The sequence below is a fragment of the Phalacrocorax aristotelis genome, chromosome 20, assembly GCF_949628215.1.
Source record: "Phalacrocorax aristotelis chromosome 20, bGulAri2.1, whole genome shotgun sequence".
Classification (NCBI taxonomy): Eukaryota; Metazoa; Chordata; class Aves; order Suliformes; family Phalacrocoracidae; genus Phalacrocorax; species Phalacrocorax aristotelis.
Genome location: NC_134295.1, coordinates 8,568,183 through 8,591,239, shown reverse-complemented (window position 1 = coordinate 8,591,239; position 23,057 = coordinate 8,568,183). Strand labels below are relative to the sequence as shown.

At 41.1% G+C, this 23,057-nt stretch overlaps 1 protein-coding gene across 1 annotated transcript in view; it reads left to right on the top strand.

Annotated features, from left to right (window-relative positions):
- Positions 1–23,057, top strand: part of LOC142066937 (uncharacterized) — a 328,175-nt gene that overhangs the window by 144,747 nt on the left and 160,371 nt on the right. The gene's annotated exons all lie outside the window — the stretch shown is intronic.

Below are 23,057 nucleotides of genomic sequence, written 5' to 3'. Positions count from 1 at the left end.
TAGGAATGACAATTTTATGGAACTTAAGAGAAACCACATCTCCACTGTCACTTCCTTTTCTTTCCTGTCCCTGCTGAACCATTCAGAATGTATAGTTCAGAGAAAGTTGTAATTTTCTAAGCTTCAGAATAGAGGGCAGTAAGGTCACAGCATTCCTTGAACACTTTTTGTTCTATTACTGCTGGAGTACATAGTGTTAAAATGATTTAGAGCGACTGCATCTTTGCTTTTGAATCAGGACTTCCGTCTCATACCACGGTAAGCTGACTCTTGCTAGAACCCCTGCTGCTGCAAAAGATTTAGTGGTGGGCAAGGTGTAGAAATTGTCTGCGCTCACGTTAAATAAGACCATTCTGAAACATGTGGGTGGTACTTCTAAAACGTCTTATAAACCATGTTATGCATTTAGAATAGATCCCACTGTACAAAGAATGGCAAAAATCCAAATTATGCTTTCCCGTTTGAACACAGAGGAGAAGCTCACAGATGTACACAGAAACAGCCACCACGTGGCCTTCTTGCAGTCATGGGAACGTGGAGGAAGAGTCTCGTTTGTGCTGTCAGGGATTGCAGACCTGGGACCAGCCTGATGCACCAGGTCTGTGGAGATGGTCTTTATCCTTCGGAGAGGGCTGCAGCATATGCTTTCTGCACCTGTGGGATTGCCATACCCCTTCCTACACCGAACAGGTAGAATAGTTTCAGAGGCCAGATTCTCCTCTATCTCAAATTTCTGGAACAATCATTCGGCCCAGTGTGGCTGTGGTCTCTAAATTACATCTGAGTCATCACAACATCACTGGTGCTACCAGCGCTTCATTTGCAGATGTTTACTTTGTCTGTAGCTATAATTCTCGTGTTATGCCCTACTGAATTTTATGTGCACTTTCATTCATTCCCCAACCCCCCCTTTTTTTAAAGATTGCGTTAAAGGTACTAGTTGCTTTTCGGATTTATCATGTTCTTATATTCCCAGATGCAGGAAGTGGGAACTCTTGTTTTACTCCCCATGAAGTTTGTTGTTTTGTATAATTGCATGAAATATTTTTCCTTCTAAACTAAGCAGACCCAGTTTCTAATTATGCCTTGTAGTTAAATTCCTGTGGGCCTGGCACCGTTTTTATGACCTGTCTTTGAATTCTTTCTCTTCCTGCTGTGTTGTTTCTGAGATAAAGCAAACAAAAATGAAACCAGTATTCTGGATGAAGCCAGTGTTGATTTTAAACAGTGGCATTAATATTAGCACTGTTGGTTTCTATCTCGTCCTGGATGGATCGCAACAATTGTCTTGCTTTTCTGACTGTGCTGCACTTCAGCAGAAGACTTTGTAGAGTTTTCCCACAATGGTGTCCAAAGGTGTTGCTCTCAGTTTGAGAACTCTGAAAGGTAGCTATGAAAAGGTGAATGTGTAGTGTTAAAAAGATACAGAAATTGGTGATAAGGAGCGGATGTACAAGGAAAGGATCTAATTACAGGCCTTTCTGAAGCCAGCATAGGTCCAGAGAAGCTGGGAGAAAAAAGAATGAAAAATAGCTGGTAGGTAAAGATACTCGTATGTGTGTGTCTGTACTCTGAATGTGCTTGGTAGTGGTTACAGCTTCAGTATCTCACGTTGGAAAGTGGTACTTGGTCTAATATTGGCATCTTTAGCAGTGTGCAGCGTTATGACTGGTGCACTGTGATAGGACTTATCATGCCTGGATGTGTTTGTCTAGCTCTCAGTTGATCTGCTGAGGTTTTATGTAGGTAACCAGAAGCCTGCATCAAATTCCACAAACTGACAGCCCTTGGTTCTGAAATAACTTTGTAAATTACAGCAGTTTAAGTCAGATCAATATGTTTTACAAAATTTAGCCATGGCTAAATTGCTGTGACAGTTCATAGCAACCTGAACTTCAGATGAACCTACTCTATGTAGAAATGAAATGTCTGATGTCTTTGCTAGTTTCTCACGTAGCATCTTTCTACACGCTGGCTTGATGCTCTGGATCTTGCGTGTATTTCATGCAGAAGGTGTATTTAACCTTCTGATTGTCACTGTGTGGAATATGATGATGGAAGCCCTGATTTTGCACAAAATTAATATATTGATAGATTTATGTCATTTACTGTACTTGTCTGTCATGTCTAAGGACACTAATGAATTGTTTTCAGGGACTAATGAGAACTGTAATGGCTAATGGATGTTTACGGCATCACTGCATTTTACCATGTGATAATGTGAACACCAACTTCAGTTCCTTCAAGTCTTTAATTAGCACCATCAGAGTCTTTAATTATATTTCCTCAGAAAATAAAAATCTCAGAGAAGTCAGTGAGGAGAAGCTGGTGATCCTGCTGGAGTGACCAGTTGCTCTGATGGACACTTTCTTTGAATGCTACACTCTCAAGTAATGAATTCCTGCCAAAGTCCTTTGAGAACTAATTTTAAAACAGACCCAGCTCAAAACCAGATTTTTCCTATTTGCTCTTTGTTTCGCATTAATTCAACTGTGAAAAGAAAAACCGAAACTGCCCAGCTCTTTATTTTTTTAGATATTTCCAGACTGTTTTCATTTATAAAATAGGAGATATTAACTGGAAAAAAATGTGTTTCCCTCGGTCGTAATAGTCCAGATTTGTAGATAACTGGAATGGGGGTTATCTCTTCTGATTTGGACGTCTGAAAATTAGGCACGTGGTCTCAGGTAGCGTTCTGGGCTACTTGTGGTTAAGAAAGAGAAGGATGCCTCCTGAAGGTTAGACACTCTGTCTCAAAGTGGGTTTCCAAAAGGAATGGGACAATTTACCCCGCATGTGTACCTATACTCTTTGTCCCCTATTGCAGTCACAGCCTGGACACCAGTATGCAGTTTGCAATCCAGTCCCATGGCACGATGCTGCCAAATAAGTTTTCCAGTTCTCTGCCTGCCAGATGTAGCCAAAGGTTTTTTGCCCTTTGTGGGTTGGATCCTGGGATTATTTTCCCGTGAGGTCAGTGAGATAGTCCAGTTGATCATATCATTGTGAAATTCAACGCATGGTGAGGAAAACAAGACAACACAGATTCTGAGTCCAAGAAGAGCAGGACAATCTGTTTTAGTGGCAACCTGTAGTTAGATCAGTTTAGGCGTAACATACTTGAACTGCTAGGCCAGTACCCGTTTGGCAGTTCTCAAAAAATCCCTGTAAATACCTGCAACTGTAGTTACTTCAACAGTCTTCAAGATCTGCCCCATGCTTGTGGCTTTAGAATTAGCAAATCTGATCCTTTCTCAACTGCATGTTACACACACCTACAAAGCAGGAAACCAGCTTTCTTGCTTTTTCAATTTTTGGAAAGCTCCTCAATTTTTTGCAATTTCTTCACATACAAAAATCTCTGCTTCTTTTCACTTAACTGAAACCAAAAGTAATTAAACCAAAAGCATTTATTGATGCAAATCCCCGAAAGAATTGGTAATGAAAATAGTATATAAGATACATTCTGATACATTTATAGCACTTGAGCTGGCCTCTAATGTAAAGGCGATTGTTGCCTGCTTCCTCATTAAATAAAAAAAAATCTAGTACCCTTTAACTCATTAAAATTTGAGGAGACACATTGATACAACATACTCTTATTTGCTTATTGAAATGTCATTTACACTCGGGGTCTTTAGGTAAATTATTATAATTTCTGATTTAATTTTACGTAACTATTTTTAAGAGAAAAAAAGGATTTGTAATAATCTATTTTAAAATACTGAAACCATTTTTTAAAATTTATGTTTTATTCATTCTAGATTTAAGTGATGTCAAGGTGTTTAATTGCTGTGGTGCCTGGTAAACGAGAACTTCATTGAGAGGGAGGACATCAGAGAGGCTTAGCATTTCAAACTTAAGTTGACCTCAGGTGACTCAAAGTTGATGAAGAGTAGTAAGTGTGTTGGCACTTAAATGATTTAAAGAACTCTATGGACTTTTAAAATCTCAACAAAATCCAGGTTACTGAAAAAGTCCTTAAAATATCAACCTTTGGAGCAGGTTTGAACAAATCGCAAGCATAAGCATGTAAGGGAGTGAAAAAACGAGGAGTTTCATTGACCACTGTCATGGTTTAACCCTGGTCGGCAAGTAAGCACCACACAGCCACTCTTTCTCACACCCCCCCACCCCAGGGGATGAGGGAGAGAACCGGGAAAAGACAAAAGTGAAACCCATGGGTTGAGATAAAGACAATTTAATAGGACGGCAAAGGAAGATAAAATAATAGTAATAAATAGATAAGAATATATAAAACAAGGGATGCACAGTGCAATTGCTCACTACCCACTAACCGACGCCCAGCCGGTCCCCACGCAGCAGTCGCTGCCCCCGGCCAACTCTCCCCGGTTTATATACTGGGCATGACGCCATATGATATGGAATACCCGTTTGGCCAGTTTGGATCAGCCGTTCTGGCTGTGCCTCCTCCCCTCCCGGCTCCCTGTGCCCCCGGCAGGGCAGGGGAAGCTGGAAAGTCCTTGATAGTGTAAGCACTGCTCAGCAACAACTAAAGCATCAGCGTGTTACCAACACAATTCTCATCCTGAATCCAAAACACAGCACTGTACCAGCTACTAGGAAGAAAATTAGCTCAATCCCAGCTGAAACCAGGACAGCTACATATGCGTGTGTCCATCAGTCACATCACCTATGGGGACATTTGCACAGTTACTGTTGTGGAGCTGGTATTTGCAGGGATGAGGCAAATTAACGCTTCTGCATGGTGCCAGCAGCACACGGGGGCTCTCTGTGCTGCTGCAGCTGTACCATGGACTCCCGTGCGGTATTGGGTTCAGATTTACAACAAGCCAGAAAGATTCTGGTTTTGTACCATAGCACCCCAGCGTTATTCCAAGGTGTCTGTTAAAAAAAAAAAAACCAAACAACAGTGTGGAAGTGACTGCAAAACAAGGAAGGGAGAAGAAAAAAAATCTGCTGTGAGCATCGAACTTTGCAACATGATCCTGATTACTGTGGGTTTTGTGACAGAGCACAAGCCCAAGTGTAAGTCTACATTTACATTTACTACATTTTAGTTAATTACTATTTTCAGTGAAAGGGAACATTTGGTTTAATTTCACTAAATGTCTAGATGTATTCTGGATAAACTGGTCATGTCTTCTGCTGTTCATATATTATCTTTGTGGTATTTTTACTTAGACAAATTCTACGTCATAGAAGGCAAAGAATTATGTAGATCCTGTTCAGTTCAAACAGTGTATCACTTTCTGCAGAACCAGCTGGGATTATTTCATAACAGTTTATTATTCTTCTTCTAGGGATTTCACTAGATTCGTTTAAAAGGTTTTCTGAACAATAGCACTCTGGATATTCTGTGCAGCAGGTGAAATCCACATGGATTTTGCAGTTGCCCAAGCATTATCCTTTTGCTAACTATGGAGAATGGTTTGTGGTTAAATTAAAAATAATTTATTCCCGTTTTGAAATCAGAACAACCATTTTTATAGCAAAAGAATTGAATTTATGCTCACTTACCTATGAACACATTATTTTTGCCTGTGGCCTAAAATTATATTGGCTGATGTGGTAGAATTTTGGAGGTATGTCAGAAGCAGACTGTATGAAATGTGAAAGCCACAACAGTACTTAGCGTGGAAGACTGCAAGTTGAGCTTTTGCAGAATCCCTCTCCTTTACACTGAGGAAAGAAGGATGAGACTGATAGTCTGTTCCGTGTTGATCTCATGAGTCTTGATCTGAGGGTGGGGATAAACGTGTGAGCTGAAAGGGGGTGATGCTGTCGAGGCAGCTGCAGTCAGTGAAGGTGGCAAACACTGCGTGACAGAAAGGAGACTGATAGGTAGCCCCAGGCAGAGGAATATGGCTTTTGGAGCTAAAGAAACAAAGGCAAGGTGAGCTTCATGATTTCACACTATCAAACCCACTCCTAAGATATGTGGGAACAGAGGCTGTGATAGAGCTCATGTCCCCATGTTAAACTGGCACAATGTTTATTTTTAGGTTTTTTTAAAGAAAGAATACGGGTTCCCTGCAGTACTGGCACACTAGCACACACCACCTGTATCGTATCAAGTGACACACAGTCAGTAAGACACGAAAGACGTTTTCTTGAATCCGTCTTGGTTGCTTGTTCTCTGATCATTGTTTCTCCTGGAGAGCTCTATTTTCAGTGACTCATTGTCCCAGGTTACCAACTGTATCACAACATTGTCTGGCTTACCTGACCTGTTAAACATTTTCAGATGTGTCTGTGCTTCTCTGATTAAAAGAGGTAATAAAAGAAATAAGAGGTAAAAACAACAAAGCCTGGGGTATTTTGCTAGAGAGCTTTGCCATTTTCATTTCTTTCTCAGCAGTCATAGCATCTACTCACCATTTTGGTGAGTGCATATTCCTTTGCATGTGCATTTGGAGGATACTTACAAACACTGCTTCTTGTCTCAGATTCACTGCGAAATTTGCGTGCTTCTTACTCCAGGTTGGGATGTTCAGGTGAAAAGGGAATACAAGTGATTGCTTTCTGTTGTTTTCCCAATATTGAGTTGTCTTTCCTTGGAATACCAGTATTGGTGGACTCTTCAGTCATTTCACTCTTTCTTTGTTCTGTGCTAAGTTCTTCCGTTATTTCTTCAGACGAATACTCTTTTCTTTTGCTTGCATAGCAGGGAACAGTTCTCCTGGGCAGTTACCCATCTGTCTTCTCTCCTGCAATGAGCAGAATGGGATAACAACTTTTTGTACTCTGCCTGATGAGCCCTTGCCATATGCTGGGAGATGCTCCAGCTGCACTGGCCTAGTGGTGGTGCTGCACAGACTTACCCCCTCCCCAGTAATCTGACAGACATGCCCCTACCAGCACCTTCAACACCGGTCTGGAGCCAGAGTTCTGCCTCCTGATCTGTGTTGGATAACGAACGCAGGCAGTGAACAGCCACGGCTTTTTGCTGCGGATAGAAAAAGTCTGCAATTTCAGTACCTCACATAATGCTCCTTTCCTCGTTCTCTTCCTCTTCCAATGTTTTTGAGTGTGCAGATGTTTCCTAGTTAGTTATTATTTAAGTGAGCAGCTTCTTGCTAACATGTTAATTAAAACTCGCTGTCCGGAATCTCTTGGTACAATTTGCAGAGTAATCTGTAGCCTCTAGTGCATCATTGTATCTCTATTAAAAGGAATTCTGTGTAATGATGCTGGGATTTAATTAGTTTCTTTGCCGGTGTTGTAAAACATAGTGATAAATGAGCTAACAGGTCCATGGATCATTATTCTACTAGAGATGAGCTTATTAGCTGATTATGAATCATTAACAAAGTCTACATGGGATTTGCTTATCTAATTCAACACAATTTTGAACATTCAATACTCTACATTCATTTCTTTCAACTAACAACATTGTGTTTAGATTGTAATCTTCACATCCTTTATTCGGGGAATTTTCTTCTTTAGTGTTGAATTCTAATTATATTGCAAGTGCTGTGAGAAGACCTTGTGTCCATCTGCGATGAATGCAAAGCTGTGTTGTAAGGTTTTACACAACGGCACGTTTTTTCATTTGGTTTTGAGTATGTCCGTTTATTAAGCATCTGGCACTGCAAGAAAGAAAGAAACTAAGACTCTACTGAACTTCCATTTCTTAAATAACACGCTAACTAGAGGAAAGTGAAATGCACCGTACCCGCTAGAACTGATCGTCTAGAAGGGGGCGATTCGCGCCACAGTGAGTTTCGATTTGGGGGTGGGGTCGTGGCCTGTGGAGCATCAGCGCCATTGTCAGGAATCACGCCTGTTCATAACGCAGAAGTGTGCTTCTTGGAGAACACTCACCTGAGAGGTTTCCTGAGAACAAAATATTCAGAAATGTGGTGCTGTGAGTTTATCTTCAAATAAATAAGACAGAATTTCAGAAGATTTTTCCACTTTTTATTGAGTATCTGCAGGTGTTTAAAGTACATTCTCACCTTGACCTCCCTGCTGCTCACCTTTTTAGCCAAACCAGTCTTGGTTAGATAGACTTCAGGCTTTTTTTTTTTTTTTAATTGTAATTCAAGAACGAACACTTTCTATCCTGAATTTTGTTAGTTTCTTGTTTTTAAACAAACTTGTGAAAGGGCATACATATACTAGAAGTGAGAATGTGCCCTGGTTTTGTGTTCAGTTGTTGTCTCTTCCATTTAAATTTAAAATGCATGCGGTTAATGAAAGTCAGCTAAGGAAGCATCTCTTCCGTCCCAGTGTATCGCGGGACCGTAGCAGGCGGACCCTGCGCTGTGTGTCGGTGGCAGCAGACCAGCGGAACGAGATGAGCCAGGATGGTGACACCAGGGAAGCACTGTGCGATTTCCCCAGAGCTCTGTTACGAGCACTCTTAGCAGACGTGTCCCACTCCCCCTCAGCCATGAGTCTGGTGGTCAAGTAGTGCCGCAGCCAGGCAGGGCCTATCCCCAGACTCTGTGAGGCTTCCTGTGGGGGCCCGTTAGTCACAGGCAGGGGGTTTAGTTTTGGCCAGGAGCTCTAGTGCTGCTGGATGGTCAGTTCCCTTGTGAGAGTTGAGCAGGTTTCTTACAAAGTGATGAAGTTTGTCTGTAATTTTTTGACTGAGAAAATATAATATGTTGTTGCAGCACGTATGTTAAATAAGAAGCTAAAAACCAGGAAAGCCTAACATGATAAAAATTCCTATGCATCACATGCCGGGCATCGGCTGCAGGAGTCGTCCAAGCAAACGGTCTGTGGACGATCTTGCTGTAACTCTTCAGCTTTGTGCAATGTGAAACTAAAAAATGATAGTGGCAGGTATGTTTTTAATGGAGGTGAATACACAAATGTCATTTGTTTTCACAGCTTCATTGATTTTTGAACAAGCAGAACAGAAATAATGTTTCATCCCTGTCCACTTTTCAAAGCTCTTTAAAGCTTCTTCCCTGCAAGTTACTTCCTTTCTGTCCCCAAATGTGTAACACTTCTGTATACTTCGTACTCTGGATATGTCTTTATTTAGCTGATTCACTGCTATGATTGGTATAAGTATTATTAATTAAGAACCATTTGTAGGAAAAGGTGAATGTTGCACTTTCGTTGTTTCTTCCAAGCATATTTTAAGATCATAGTCCTTTTAGCAGAACCGTAGCTATTTTCACTGCGCTTGCAGCAAGTTGCACGGTAGCAGGCCGTTTGTTTGCTGGATGAGTGTCCTAGAGGCTGTGGCAGCATCAAGGGTCAGTAATCTTCCTGATAGGAGCAGATGGGGCAGAAATCAGGGTTTAGGGCAGCTCACTGTTATTAGGCAGACTGGTCCCGCAACCACTGTAACAGCAGAAAGTAGTCAGGTTGTTGATGACTACGTGAGCAATAGCAATCGGCGGGGTAAAACTGCACTGACAGTTACCAACCTGCAAATGATGAGCCATTGTTTGTAAACAGAAGCTAGTTTGGCGTAACGTGCTTTGTGTACTCCTTACTAGAAAATAACATGCTTAGGTGTACAAGGTATATCCAACGGGCCTGTGTCTCTGATTCTCAAGCATTCCATTATATCCATAGAGTATTGACTTGCCTATGCCGTGCTTAAGAATATTCCTATCCTGCCTTTGACCACAGGAGGGGAATGAATATTGAGAAACTGGTATTTAGTCTTCTCTGTCCAAGGTCCCCTCGACCTGAGTGCTACATGTGGGTACTAGCGTGTTCTTTGTGGAGGCGGGCTCTTTTGCTGGATATGCTTTTATTCTGCCCTCAAGAATGTAGCTGTCATTGAAAATGACCTCTCTGGAATCTGCCTTAGTTGCTTCTGCGCAGGAGACTGTTAATAATTCTTCAGGAGAAATCCTGGCAATAATGTAAAAAGATGATGACGGTGATGGCAGAGTTGCTGCCATCATACACTGTTCCATAAACCCAGAGTTAAAAAAATCAGGATGTTCCTCAAAAATTGGCAGCTGAAAGTGAATACAATTTTCTTGTGATTCTAGCAGGATTCCTCTCTTATGAATATACTATTTACAGAGCCATTAGTTCTAATCCTTTCTGATCTTTTGTTTATCATGTCAGAGGTAAATATTACTTGGTTTGTCCCTGTGGGAGCAAAGAGCAAACTATTTTTGTTTCTATGTTATTTTCTTTCACTGAGACAACCTGTTATTTCTTCCTTTGAAAAAGATTTGTAAAATGACAGATGAATTTCCAGCAACAATAATATTTCTTAGTGGTTAGGGAAACAGGTTTGTATTGCAGAGATGCAGCCATGAAGAAAAATAGGAGAATTAGTAAGGCATGGTTTAAAATATAATAGGATAGTAACACCAAGTGAAATGCTGGAAATTCTCAATATCCTTCATGGTGCAACTGAAAAAGTTGATTGTGTAAACATACACCCTTCGCCTTAGTTTCTGTTTACCTTTTCAGTCGCATGTTATCAGTGATCATGAATTAGTGTTATTAGTTGCACTTAAATCTTTACATAATTGCGATTTGATCTTGTACAATTATTTATTCATTTTAAACCACTTATTCAGTTTCTAAATAGAGATAATATTATAAAATAAGTTAATCTGGTTTGAGATTTTTATAAACAATAAATTTGGCACAATGTCAGTATAAAAACATCAAATCGTGTCCTTTGGTAATTAGGATAAAACACTTGCTCTCAAAATTTTATTATTTTTTTTAACAAAGCAATGTTAATTTTTGTTTTGAGCAAAATACCTGAATCCCAAGAATCCTCATGAATAACATTTTTCATGTGAGTCTCTGTACAGCTCTGGAAGCAATGTGACTGTTTATTTTGTAGAACACATTCCAATTTCATAAGCAGTAGGATATGGACATTTAAATGAGTTGAAACAAAGCAGGTTAATTATTCAGGGACCTCAGACTAAAATAAGTTAAGTCACAAATAATGCATCATGTGCTTCCATTATAACCTGAATGTCCCTAGATTACTGTGAGCGTTTCCCCTCACTCTTAGACCAATATTTGCTGTCTGATTAGAGGTTTGTTTTCCTTTTTAGTATCTATTTTGCTATTTTCAAAAGCAGGGTCCTTTTTTAGATATGCATTAGTACCTTGATAGGGATAAATCTGTATTTTTGCAAACAGAGTACTGATTTCTGGGTTTTGTGAAGGTTACATGTAATGTGGTTAGGCAACCTCATTCTTTGAAGATCATTATTACTACCTCTATAAATATATATAATAGCGAGTAGCAGAGAATACTAACTTTTAGAGCAACATTTACAAAGCTTTATCTTCTCAAGGTGATGCCCTTTAATAGAGGACAACGCATGGTTCTTAGTTCAGCAGTTCTGTCAAGTCTGAGGCAGTCATTTGATTTCACTTTTATACATATGCTTAGGTGTTCAGAAAATTACTGTATGTAGAAGAGAAGTCCTGAATGCTCTAAGGCTAGGTCATCAACAAGGAGGTAGATTTCAAAATTCTTATTGTTTATGTTTTCTGTGATCTGGCTTTATTCTGACTTTTACTTACTTTAAACAGCACAAATTACTTACTTCAAACCTGCACAAATATGAGTGCTATTACCCAGTTTTGATTTCCATTTTAGAGGATCTCGTACTTGCTTGGAGTTGTTCACGTGGTGCAGATGAAGCAGGAGTGACAAATGTTTGCATTTTTGACTCTTGCAAGAGGAAAAGGCTAGTTTGTTTTTTTTGGGGGGGGGTTGTTTTGGGGTGTATTATTATTATTTTATGAGTATCTTTGAGTGGGCTGAGTAGAGGCAAAACCCAAGCATAGTGTATTCTGCCTAGTGTTTTGAAAGTTCACTGTATTATCCTTCTTTCGTCTGTCTGATCATACAGAAGATGCTTCTACCTTAGCAGAAGCCAGCAAAGTAAATCTCAGTGAGTAAGGGGACAAATTTAGACCAAACCAGTGTTAGTTCCAAATAATCTCTGTAAATTGACATACAAAAGAACATGGTGGGATATTCGTCATTTGTCCCTCTACATGAAAGTTTAGCATCGTTTTTAAAGATCCGATGTAACACGAGAGTCATTGTAGACTTCTTGCCCAAGTTAAAAGTTCTCTGATCTCTTTGTCATAGATGATCTAGTCTAGGTCATCTAGACTAGACAACATATAGACAGCCCTATTAAGCTGTCGTCTAGCCTCCAGAGGCTTGTCTTGCTTGTGAGTAGTATCTCTTTTTCTCCTGTGCAGCAACGGTTTTTATTCTTGTAGACTATGAACCCTGGGGATTGATTGTGTCGTTTTATGTATTTTACCAAATATGCTTATATATGTCCTCACACAGAAGCAGCAATAAACAATCAGTTCTAACTACTAAATGACAGGATGCTTCCAGGGTACCTATGCATTCAATATGTTTGGACCCAAGTATATGGAAGGCATCATCAATTTTCTTGTTTGGTTGGTTTGTTTTGGATTTTGGGGTTTTTTTTGTGGGGGGGTGGGGGCGTGGGGTGTTTTTTTTTTGTTTGTTTTTTAATTGATCTATAACCAAAATACTAGATACCTGTAGGCCAGAGCACATGTTCAGACCCAGACAACATTGTCTTTGTTGAGTATGGAGGCATTAGCTTTAGCGTGTGTATAGGTGACGTAACGCTGGGCACATAATCTGACATAGACCTGAGGAAGGGCTTCACGTGCATAGTTCAGTGAAAAGGCAAGTGTGAGTAAAGTAGGCTTCCCTGCTCCCTTGTGCAAGGTTCCATGCTCTGTTCTGAAGCTTTCTCTTTTAAAGCCAGTGTCATCAGAGACATAGATGGATGGATAATAGCCTATGGAACTCTTCCTTTCTATTTTTTATTTCTCATTGAGGATGCTGCAGGAAGTGAGGGAGTTTTACTTCCTCACCACCTGCATCTTTGTCCCACTGTGTGGAGGCAAATCAGGCCACGTTACACCGTGTATCGGTGTCATATCAGGTTGCATTAGGCTGTGTAACATTGAGCTGCGTTTGACTCCTCGCAGGCAGAGGCTCAGATCAGGAGAAGAGCAGGCCCCTGGAAGCTCAGAAATTATAAACACTGGGTTTCCTTAAGCAATACTAGATGTGCTTCTCTCTGTAAATATGGTGAGAAGACAGGTCCCAAATTTCTAATGTGAAGTGCGATAGGACTGTCATGGTTTAACCCCAGCCAGCACCGAGCCGCACACAGCCATTCCCTCACTCTCCCCCCGCCCCGGTGGGATGGGGAGAGAACGGGAAGAGTAAAAGTTAGAAAACTCGTTGGTTGAGATAAAGACAGTTTGACAGGGAAAGCAGAAGGTGCACATGCAAGCAAAGCAAAACACTCCTTCCCATCGGCAGGCAGGTGGTAAGGAAAGTAGGGCTCCATCATGTGTAATGGATAGCATCCTCCCTTCTTACAGTGTTTGTCTGTTCTGTGACGATAGGCCTTCAGAGCCAGCTTTGGCTTTTCCACTCCAGTTTTTTCATCCGTATGTTTCTGAATTCCAAAATTCCTCAGAAACACTTAGGCCAGACCCATGTTTCACAGATACAGCGCCAAATCCCTGAAGCTACCAATTAGTTCATACTCAGACGTTATTCGTGCAAAACTCCCAGTGAGGTCAGTAAGATTTTTTGCTTGACTCGAGAAGGAGATTTTGGCCCGGTGTTCGTAAGACTCCACTGACATTAGCCACAATTTGAGTTGAAGGAATTGAGGTAAGCCAAAGCCCCCTCATGAGCTCCACACATGTGTGTAAGAAAAAAAGGTTTGCAGCTGACAATCGTAGAGCATTTCAATGTTTTTTCATTAATGTTTTTCATGTCATGTGTTTACATAATCATAAAGTGTTAGAATCTGAAACATAGCGCTGTCCTTACCTTAAACTAGAGCAATACAGTGCAATAGAAATAAGCAAGCAACTCAGTTCCAGGCTTCTCACTGCTCAACTGTAACGTGGTTTCCCCAGGAATCGTGGAATCCTACGTATGGGTTTTAATTAACTCCAACAGGTATTTAATGGAGATTTAATAAGACAGTTATTGTATGTTAATTAAATGTCAACTGATTGCTAAGAGGTTTTTGCAATTATTGAAGTTTACTAATTATCTGATAGATAAATCAATTTTCCATGTGAACAGCTCACATCTATGTAAGCAATAAATATGCTGGTAGATAATGTATATTGTCATATTGAAATGGGAGATGTACTGTGTGGAATAAGCTTCTTGCATCTGTCCGGTATAGGCAGGAAGAAAAGAGTTTGCTCCTCATACCTGACAGTGTTTTCTTGCTGAATGCAACCCAGCTGGTAGTGCAGAAGATCCAGGTCACCGGGTCTGTGAGTTTAGCAGTAAGGGGTGTCAAGAGTCTCACCTGAAACATCTGTATGGAACCAAACAGGGACCGTGAAAGTAGCTTGCATCCCTCCCCCCAGGGCTTAAAATGAAGATGTGTCCTGTAGAGGCTAAAGAAACTATCAGGTCTTTCTTCCTTTCAGAACAAAGATTGCATTATGATGTAGATTGCTTGTCCTTTGTGTGTTGACAATGAGCGCTCTGGGACAGGAGTTTTGTTTTCAGAAACATTTTTGGCATCAAGCATGCATTCAGACCCATACAAATGCACCAGTACATTCTGTGTATTACCGATTATTAATCAGTATCCAGCGTATTAATGAGGAAAGTGACTGTAATCACCTCTGATTTATGCAAATTAAATACAGCCCTCAGACTCTTGGTCAGCTGCCAGGACAGTCTACAGGTGGTGAGAGCATGGATGACACTTTTTACTTTTTTTTAGAAAAGGGGCAAAAAAGCTATTTATCTAGGAAGAAGGTCCTTACTAAAGTTTATAGGCCTTTGCTGAGCTTCCCTTCTGACAGTCCTGCTTAAGTCCTAATTCATTAATTAGAATACACCTGATATGCAGCTGTTACAGTTGGTTAATGAGTCGGGCACCTGAGAGATGCAGACAATTGCCTTAGAATGTAAAAGTTTACATTTCTAAAGTGAAACACTTAATACTACCGTGTAACAAAGTCTGTGTGGGACTGTAGCACAGAAATGGGACTGAGAAGTGCGCGCCAGAACAGAGAGGATTTCTTCATTAATTAATCGAAGCTTAGAGTGTTTGAAGATTTTGTTGGATTTCTGGCAACAGCTAAAGCAGATTCTTCTCTCATCTCAATCGCTTAACACACATTTAGGTAAAGGGCATGCTTTGCCCATCCTTAAGAATGGATCAGTATGCCATAATTTACTTTTAAAAATGCAACATAGCAAAACGACTTCAAAACGCAACAGAAAGATGAAAGGAGGCTCTTAGAGGAAATGAAGCAGTTTGGTACTCTAAGTCCTGTATTCCTCAAAATTACAGAGAAAGCAGAAGCCTGTCCTCCTCGGTCAGTGCTATGAAAACAGCAGAAGCATCCTGCACTGGAAAAGAATGGTTGTGGTGAAAAGAACCACTACTCCCAGCCGATGCCAGGTGAAGTAACACCCGTGACCTCTGATGTCAAAGGGAAAGGTGCTGCTTCATTTGGACAGAAGTATTTCTGGAACTCAGCTGGGGTGGCAGGCTTGCTCTGTCCCTCGCTGTTCAGGATTAGTGGATTACCTCTGCTTCTCTCAGTCTAGAAACTGAGCACATCTGCCCTGGGCCCTTTGTCACTGGGATTTTTTAAGTCTCTGGTATTCTCCAGTCCTCCTTCTCCCCAAAAGCCGTTGTGCTGTTCACTTGTAGGAGACAATAGCTTAGAGATGCACATTGACCAAGCAAACCTAATCACGTGGGTGACACAGCGCTATCGATGGCTAATCAATAAATGCTTCCTGCTGACTTGTGTGCATCTGGCTTGTTCAGTAATTAAATCCGATCCTCCTGAAGGTAGTTTGGCCTCAGACCTACATCAGTTGTCTTTGTTTTATGGCTTGACCAGAGAGAGATTTAAAACTTACTTAGACAGTGTTTCAGCCAATTTAATCCTTCTGTTATGCATTTAGTAACTACAGAAATTAGTAAAACATCCTTAAGAAGTTAAGTTTCAATATTTTTCTACTTGAAAAATGGAAATTATTTAGCAGCTTCTAACAGAGAATTAAGAAAAATAGTTTCTTTCTTTTGCAGATACATATGTATGAATCTTTGCAGTCTTGCTTGAGGAAAGTAGTGTCTGACCTACAGCCTGAGAAAAAAGGACCACTTGTGGAATGCTTCCATTTGGTGATAAGCATTTACATGCATTTTTTCTCTCTTGCCTATGTTGCTTTCCAGTGTCTACAATTCGTAAGTTTGAATTAAAGGCTATAGCCAAAATATTTAAATAACTTCTGAGATACCTAAGTGTAGCCTAGAATCTCTTGGCAATTGATTCCTTAAAATGCATTTTAGTCTTACAAATAAGTCTGTCCTAAAGAGCTTATTTTATTTGTTATGCTAGCCTTGTCAGTAGCTGTTGTTATTGCTTGAATGGAAGTATGTCTTAGAAGTTTGAATTTGTGTCATTCTAAGTAAACTCAATGGTCCTATTAGTTTCATTATGCACTTAAGAGTTGAAAATTCTCTGCTGTTAACACCCACCCATTCCTCTCACCTTCAGTTCCATAGAGCAATCTGCTCTCCTTACTCGTCTTCTGAAATGGGGCTTTCCTCTTGTCATCTCTGCTCGTGACTAGCATCAGGTGGACTAGATGATCGTTGCAGGTCCCTTCCAACTGAACTATTCTATTCTTTTTCAAGTAAGAGAATGAAGGAAGATGCCATGTGAACACAACGAGCAACACAGGTCACTACAGCTCAACATACCCCATTTGCCCTCTGGCCGCCTCCTCTTGCAATAAATTGAGGTGCAGCGATGACTATGACAGAGAACTGTCTCACGCTGTCCAGGAATGCAGCTGTGCTGCAAGTGAGAATATCAGTCCTGTAGCTTGAAACAGGGAGGCATTTCCATCTCCCTTTGTAATTGTGGTGGTTTCTGTGGGATAGGCTACAAGATCCCTTCATCCCATATCATCCTACCTTGTGCAGGGCAAGAAGAATTATGTCTGTAAATCATTCTAGCTGCCAGCTCTCTAATAGGAGAAGACAAATCAGTTTTCAGATTACAGATAAGGAGATAAGGTGTGCATGTTGGGTTTTTTCCAGGAACTATGTCAGTTTACTCACTTGCACCTTTCTCTCTGGGAAAGCCCCTCATTGCGATCTGCATCCATCTGTTACAGAGAAGCGTTGGACAGGTTTTTCCTGAGGCCTTGACAGTGAATCTCCAGAGGTTACAGATGCCTACCCTGCAGTCACAGAAGTGGTTACAGTACAATGTAGATGTGCCTGATATAACTTTAGGCTGTCTAGCTCAGTCACCAACCGTGTTTCAGTCGCTCTAGCATAAAGCCCAGTCTGGACTGATTTTTGTTGGTGGGATTTCAGTGGAGGTTAAATGGCTTAATTCAAGCTGTGCAACAAATAACTTCATGTATGCAAGCCTTATTGTCACATATTAAAGGAAGAATACTGGGGGAGAGGTGGAAGATGTCCTCGTAATGTGAGCTGCTGAAAGGCCTAAATATCTGAGCTCCAGTGAGACTGGAGTAGTCTTTTAAATCTATGTTTCACCATGAGTGGACAGAACTGCGGTGTCTTATCTTAATAAATTCAGTGCTTTTCAGTAGCAGCTGTTTACTGTATTTAATTTGTCTTACATTGCTTTCCTCCTTAATTGGAAATGTTTCTCAGTGTAATGTAGTAGCAATTTCCCCTTGTGCAGAAATAGAGTACTGCCCGTAGGCCATTAGTTAAGGATATGCCATTAGTTAAGGATATGCCATTATGGTGTTCTCCTGTATTTGGAGCATTAGTAGAATTCTCTTAATCATTTGAAGTGTTCAGTGACATGCTGCTGGATTTAAAAAAGATTTCAGACCTTTTAGTTGGATGATGAAAATATTTGTAGCCCTGTGTAAGAGGAAAGTAAATCGTTTGGTTTGGACTAATGCCTACGAATATTTAGAAAACAGTTGTCCACTTTGATGTTTTACATGTTGCTTCCCCTGAATCATCTCCAATTCCTGTGCTGCTGTTGGAATTCCTCGTAAATATTTCTCAGGATTGTGGTGTAAGGACCAATGAAACTTGAGCACCCTTAATCTCACAGATGTTTGTTCTTGCCAGTTTTAATAGTGAATTACTTGTGTATTCTTTTTTTTCCCCCTGGACTGCCAGGTCCTTTCCTTTCTTCCCCATCCCAAGGGCTCACTTTGTGAGAGGCAGAATTGCTGTCACAAGCATAATGTGTAGGTTCCAACTACGTGATGCAACAAATGCAATTCGAACTTCGACCTCATCCCTCCCTGCCTGTTACTGCCGTGTGCCACATTCCCTTGGTGGGAACACAAGCACAGCTCCTTCGGTGGATCTGCAGCAATGGGGCACCTGGTCTGTGTGAGCGGGCCCTACGCGTCTGTCAGCTCTGCACAGAGTATATGTCTGGTAAATGCCATTTTCATGTTCCCTTCACATTTCTCAGCTGCCACCTGTAGGTGGGAAGCAGGAATGGAAAGGAGTGAGTGCAGGACATGCAGTGGCCATGGGGTTTGGGGAGATGCAGGACAAACTCAAAAAACCCAAGAGCAGGCAGCTTCCGCTGACTGTGGTTTCATTCTGACAACTGAACAACTCTGACAGGTTCAAGAATAATTCATCCCAGGGCCTGAACCAGTGGCCTCTCAGGGCTTATTCTCATGTCCCCCTGCTTTGTGCTGTATTCTCCTTGTACTACGTGAATGTGCAGTGAAGATGCTGTGAAGTCTAGAACCACGTGGAGACCTGAGAGCTAGAATCCAGCTGCCTGGCCCTTACGTTGATCAAAGCTGTTAAAATGGTATTTGTTTTTTATGGCAGATCAGGAAAATTCTGCACAAAAAATAGTGTGGGCTATCTAATCTAATCTATTCATCTGCTCTTTGGAGAATTTAATACTAAGATCATTTTTCAGTTAAAGACGAACAGCACACTTTGGTTGTAAGTGGCTGTTAAATTTAAGCCACTTTTCTCCTGAGAAAGATTCTGGTTTTCAGAACAAACCAGTTATTTTTCTTATCTAAATGAAAGTAATCCATAAAGAGCCCTAAAACACTGGGTTTTACGAAAGGACATTTTAATAAAGCAATTCCAATCCAGCAAGTAGCATAGGGCCATGGTAACAGGAACAAATATGACACAGCGCCTGTTGGGTGTGTCCATTGATCTCGGCTTTTCTCCTTTTCTCGCTTATTTGCCTAAGGAAAAAGTACTTATGGACTCATTTTTCTGAAACCTCTTCTTTGGGACATGAGACAACTTACAATTTCTAAAGCAAAACAGAAGTCGTATGGGAAAAGAGTATGGTAAAATAAATAGAAACTGAGCACCTGTGCATACTAAGTGCAAGAAACCCAATCATAATTCTTTATTTTCTTTTAAGGTTTATGAAATGAGTGTTGTAACTTGCATGCATATTTTACCTCTTGCTCCTTTAAAAGTATTTTACAGTCTACGCTTGTCCCTTTTTATGGAAGAATTTACATACACACGGGTGCATGCATACACATACGCGTGTTTATTCAGAAACTCCTGCTTCTCTTCTTGCAGCCTCTGTGTGGAGGAGTTATATCCCATTAGTATGTTATCCACAATTGTAAGGAATGATGCAGGAAAAATAACCGCATTAATCTAAGATGCCTGTAAATGTAACAGTAATTTAGGTAGTAAATACAACACAGCCCTGGGCACATGATCCACAGTTTTTCTGTCAGCACTGTCTTCTCATCTTTCACTGTTTGCTCCAGTGTCATCTTCATTGTTCACCATTCAGGCTTTCTGTACACTGAGCACAAAACAGCTAAATCAGGAACTTTAGGCTAAAGTGAGGGGATGAATTCTAACCTCTCTGTCCGAGCCAGCCCCCAGTGATTGGTGAACCGACCCTTTGATTCTGCTATATCATAGCTTTCTTTTCTTTTGACTAGGCCATTGTCATATTGCTGTTGACCTCTAACCCCACATACACAAACCTGAACCCTGGATTAGGCTTCCCAGGGAATAAACTATGGGCAAAGTTGAACTACTAGCTAGAATGAGGGGAAATGGTTCACGCTGCCATAGTAACGTGACCTCATACTGTCTGCCTGGAACAAAGACGGTTTTCTTGTCCTTTTTTCTGCCCCTGTGAGTGTTTAAGCCCCCCTGCTGTTTCTCCACTCGGGAGGGGGGTGAACGCTGTACACTAGGCAGTGAATAAAGAGGTTACTCTCCCCTGCTTAAAGTAGGGCAGTCATCTAGGAAACTGGGGGGGGGAAACACACCAAAACAGAGGTGGAGACCTTTTGGTCAATAATTTGAGTTTGGAGTTTGAGTTTCACATAATCATCCCAAATCCTGGGTATTGCAGCTTTTAACTTGGTCATGTTTATGTCTTATCCAGGCCTCCCTATGTTGTCTTAGAAAAACACTAGCTGAATTAATGTAACTCTGGGAAGCTTTGGTGCACATTATATAAAGAGATGGGGACCTCTGACTCTGGCAGAATTTAGCGTTTGCTTTTTGCCCTGTCATAGTTTTAATTAGGAATGCACGATAAATTATTTAAGTGATGATGCACAATAAATACGGAGTTTGGTTTTTACACCGTGCCAGACTTCAGTAAGAAAGCTGAGAACAGGGTTTATTCTGGAATGGGAGAAGAGAACCGAGATTCCTTTCATTTAAACTGTCCTATTCTCATTCACTTCCGTCTTTTCCTGCAGTTTTGGAACACCTGGTAGATTCTTCACCATGATAGTTAATGTTCTCACAAGTTTGTGTCAAAATCATGTTTTACTTGAAGTGTTTAACTGGAGATCACCTCATAGATTTGCTTCCAGTTCAGTTTTAGAGAGCTCTGTGAAAAGATATTCAACACCCCCCGCCCCCAACAGCAACCCACCGTTTTTGCACACAGAGATTTAGAAGGCTGAAAATAAATGACACAGTCTTAATTAATGACTGAGCCTTCCTGACCTGTCACGTGAGGGGAGTCTGACATGCTTTCTGTAATTCCACACATGACAGAAATGTGAGCTCTTTCTTGATACTTTCTTCATCAATTAATCCTTGAAGTTAATCTATAACCCCTGTTGTCTGCAATATTGTGCTAAGGTGGCTTGTGTGTTCTGAGGCGGTTGGTAGAAGTGATGCACAAGCCTGGGACACAGAGAGTCACAGGCTTACCCTTCCTGGCAGCTTTGGAGGAGGCAGGAGGTGGGGCTGGAAATCTGTTGGTTTGGATTCCCTTCCTAACGTTGCCCCTGGCTTTCCATATGATTGCATTTACTTTTATAATACAAGAACACTGTTGTTTGGATATGGCAGTGTAGTGGTTCTTGGCTGTTATCTGGTGGTTTGGAAGCCGCACGTGAGGAATGCTACTGAGTTTGTAGAAAGTTGCCAAGTCCTGCATCAGAGAGGTTTCTCAGACAGCATTGCCTTACAGCTGACCGTGAGGTTGCCGCCTTTCTTTGAGGATAAAGCACAGACTGGCATTCTAGCAAAAACCTTGCTGAAATGGCTGTTACATGAAGGGCACTGAAGGTTGATGTGTGCCTCTCTACGCTGTTGTTAGATTAGGCCTTTCGAGCATTTTTTTGAGGAGACTAGGAGGTTAAGGGACTTTAGCAACCAGATTCCTCTGAACCACTCCTAAAAATAATTTATTTTGACCTACCAAGTTATTCAGGTAAAGAGAATTGAAATAACCCTGAAGAACTGCAAACAGGCCTTATGAGACTGAGTAGGCATTAAAAGAGAAAATGCAATTCAATGTAAATAAATGCAAAGTGACGCGTTTAAGAAAAAATCCTAACTCCTCATAAAAAATGTTGTGCTCTGAGCTACTTGCTGTTGCCAAGGAATGAGATGTTGATGCTATCATAGGTGCATCTGTGAAGATGTCAAACGGGCACTCAACGGTAGCTGAAAAAAGGAATCTGAATGCTTGAAAATGTTGGGAAAGAAACAGACAGCAAGGTAGAAGAGGGTTGCTATAACAGTGCAGAAGTCTGTGGCCTCCTGCACAGTAAACATGATGCAGTTCCAGAGCCTCTGTCTAAAAGGGACATAACAGAACTGGAGAGGAAGCAGCGAATGCAATAGAGAGGGGCCTTACACTGTCTCTGTATGTGGAATGACAGAGTGAGCTAGGAAAAGGCATCAGAGGAAACATGGCAGAGCGGCAGGGAGGGGCTAAAAAAGGTGGTGTGCTCTTTCTTTCAGTGAACAATCTGGAGGGCGTCAGATGAAGCTGTTATTTACCATGTACAAAATTAACAGAAAGAGCTGTAGAACTTCTTATATCGGTACATGTGACCTTGGGCTCAAAAAGCCCCGGTTACTAAATATTAGAAGGTGGGAAAGAATTTGGGGAAAGGATCACTACGTAGTACGCCTGTTCTTAGGCTCTTCTTTAGGTCTAAGCTATTGACCGCTGCCAGGGACAGGCTATTAGGCTAGCTGGGTCTTCATCTAAGAGACCTCTCCACAGAGCTCGGGGGAGCTGCAGAAGTAACAGATGTAATTTAGTAAATACAATGCAGGTTCACCCAAGTTCTGATGCCTGTCATAACTTTTGCAATGTGGTGTCGTGTCGTCATTGTCTCTGGAAGCGGTTCCCTTGATTTAGTTGCAGGAGCAACCGGGTAGAAACCAGTAATGCCTGCTTCAGCAGATGGCAACATCTCAAATTGATTGTTATTCACTTAATTTGCATATGTCTTTACATGAGGGGAAGGGTCAAGGGAGGAGGGCTGAGTTACACATTTCATATTGATGATTATTAAATACTACTCTGTCACCACAATCGGGGCTTTTTCAGTAATGCAAGGAGCATTTACAAGAGGTCTCCAGCAGCTTTCCTTTTAAATGTCTGAAGATAAGCCTTAAAAATACCAACCAACGAACGGAAAAAAAGTCAAATGGAAAAATACCGAAGTAAAACAGGTGCCGGACAGGAAATGACAATTTTGCATGAGTACCAGTAAAATTGTAGGCAGGCTTTGACTTGAGTGTCTGTTGTCTTCAGCTGAATCCCCTGTCCCTTCCTAGCCATGTGTTTCTTCACTGCTG